This window comes from Otolemur garnettii, unplaced genomic scaffold (assembly GCF_000181295.1).
Source record: "Otolemur garnettii isolate 467f Iridium unplaced genomic scaffold, OtoGar3 scaffold00147, whole genome shotgun sequence".
Lineage (NCBI taxonomy): Eukaryota > Metazoa > Chordata > Mammalia > Primates > Galagidae > Otolemur > Otolemur garnettii.
In genome coordinates, this window is record NW_003852542.1 from 1,390,068 (window position 1) to 1,393,045 (window position 2,978).

Sequence of the window (2,978 nt, forward strand, 5' to 3'; positions counted from 1 at the left end):
TTCTCTTGCCTCAGCCTCCTAAATAGCTGGAACTACAGGCACCCACCACAACACCCGGCTATTTTTTTGTTGAATTGTTACAGTTTGGCCGGGGCTGGGTTCGAACCCACCACCCTCAGTATATGGGGCTAGCACCCTACCCAGTGAGCTACAGGTGCCACCCCCAACTTTTTTTTTCAGTTTTTGGCTGGGGCTGGGTTTGAACCCATTACCTCCTGCATATGGGGCCAACACCCTACTCCTTTGAGCCACAGGCACCACCCTTTTTTTTTTTTTTTTGGACAAGTGGCTCACTTTGTTGCCCTTGGTGGAATGCTGTGATGTCATAGCTCACAGCAACCTTAAACTCTTGGGCCCAAGAGATCCTCTTGCTTCAGCCTCCCACGTAGCTGGGACTAAAGGCACCTACCAAAACACCCAGCTATTTTTTTTTCTTAGTAGAGATGGGGGTCTCATTCTTGCTTAGGCTAGTCTTGAACTCCTGAGCTCAAGCAATCCATCTACCTCGGCCTCCCAGAGTGCTAGGATTATAGGCATGAGCCACCGTGCCTGGCCTTACTTTTTTTTCTTTTCTTTTTTCTTTGAGACAGTCTTATTCTGTAGCTCAGGCTAGAGTTCTGGGATGTCAGCCTACCTCACAGCAACCTCAAATTCCTAGGTTCAAGCAATCTTTTTGCCTCATCCTCCCAAGTAGCTGGGACTATAGGCATACACCACCATGCCCAGCTAATTTTTCTTGTTTTAGTAGAGACAGGCTCTCACTCTTGCTCAGGCTGGTTGGTTAAGGGATTCTCCTGCCTTGGCCTCCCAGAGTGCTCAGATTATAAACCTAAGCCAAAACCTCCAGCCAACACTTTTTTTTTTTTTCCTGAGACAGAGTCTCACTTTGTCGCCCCTGGTAGAGTACCATAGCTTTATAGCTCACAGCAACCTCAGATTCTTGGGTTCAAGCGATTCTCATGCCTCAGCCTCCTAAGTCGCTGAGACTACAGGTGTACATCACAACATCCAGCTATTTTTAGAGACGGGGTCTCACTCTTGCTCAGACTGGTCTTGAACTCATGAGTTCAGGCAATCCACCTGCCTTGGCCTCCCAGAGTGCTGGGATTACAGTGTGAGCCACCACACCTGGCCCATACCAGCCAACATTCTTTAAGTATATGAAAACAGGTACCCAAACACAAACTCACATAGAATGTTTATAGCAGCAGTATTCACAAAAGCGAAAAGGCAGTTATAATAGCCAACCCAAATGTTTATCACTAGATGAATGAATAAACAAAATGTGGTGTATACAGGTACATACAACCAAACATTACCCAATAATAAAAAGGAATAAGGCTCAGCGCCTGTAGCACAGTGGTTACTGCGCCAGCCACATGCACCAAGGCTGGCAGATTCAAACCCGGCCCCAGCCAGCTAAAAAACAATGACAACTGCAACAAAAAAATAGCCAGGTGTTGCGGCTGGTGCCTGTAGCTCCAGCTACTTGGGAGGCTGAGGCAAGAGAATCCCTTAAGCTCAAGAGTTTGAGGTTGATGTGAGCTGTGATGCCAGGTCACTTTACCGAGGGCAACATAGTAGACTCTGACTAAAAAAAAAAAGGAATGAAAGTTTGGTACATGCTGCTACATGGATGAGACATTATGGTAAGGGAAAAAAGCCCTTCGCTAAAGGCCACGTACTGTATTGAAATAGCTACATCAGGCAAATCTATAGAGACAAAATGACAATTAGTAGTCAACAGGATCAGGGGAGAGTGGGCATGAAGCAGTGACTGCTTGACATGATTCTTTTGCGGAGATGAAAATGTTTTAGAGCTAGATAGACGTGGTGGTTGCACAACATTGTGAATGTACTAAATACCGCTGGATTGTACACTTTTAAATGGTTAATTTTGTGTTATATGAATTTCTCCTCCATTTTTAAATAAAGCTTACACTAGCATGGGGTCTCCCCAGACCCATGTTCGTCCAGGCCTCAGCAATTGCTTCTGTGAACAAGGACAATATGAAGGGGGCACTCTGGCCACCAAGATAGGCACCCACCTCCTTCTCCCCCTCCAGTGCCCTAGAGCTCTCTGTGCCCAGCTCAGTGATGCCGGTCAGCAGCAGTTGGGCAGAGGAGTGAGACGAGTGTGGGATGGAAACAGTGCTGGGTGTGCACACCGTCAGTGTCCCTGCCTCACTGCTGCTCTAAAGCTCCAGGGACACACCACCCCTCTTCAATAAACTCCAAGCTCTTAGGGTGGCCCATGGCCTGTCTGACCGTGGCCTTGTTGACATTTAAGAACTTCTCTGGGGTCTCTCCCCATAGTTCTCCAGACCAGCTCCTTTGCCCCTGCAGGCTTTCCCATACCCAGTTCTCTCTGGTCCCCTTCCAATTCCACCCTCCAACCCCCTCCTTTGCCAATCCCCATTTAAACAGGAAGACACAGCCCAAACCAGGTCTCACTATGAGTCTCCCGGGCAGGAGCTGAATCACACAATAGGCAGAGCACAGGTGATCTCAGTCCTTAAGGACTCTGAAGGTCTAGGGTCAGGCTTTATATTTTCCCCCACCCTCAGGCAGGAACAGGGCCCCTCTGGGCTCTCCCTGGCCCCTGCCTCATCCTCCTTCCTCATCGGGTTGTGTGTCATAGTCAAGTTAATCTTTCCGTTCTCACATGGAACCCAGGCCCTGCGGAGCTCTGGGCAGTAGGGAGGCCTTCTGTAACTATTTAAAAAGACAAGAAGTAGGACTGGGTGTGGTGGATCATGCCTGCAATCCCAGCACTCTGGGGGGCCTAGGCGTACAGATTGCCTGAGCTCACAGGTTGGAGATCAGCCTGAGCCAGAGGGAGATCCCCGTCTCTGAAAACAGCTGGGCGGCTGAACGCCTGTAGTCCCAGCTACTTGGGAGATTGAGGGAAGAGAATCGCTTGAGCCCAAAAGTCTTAGGTTGCTGTGAGCTGTGATGCCACCATACTCTACTGAGGG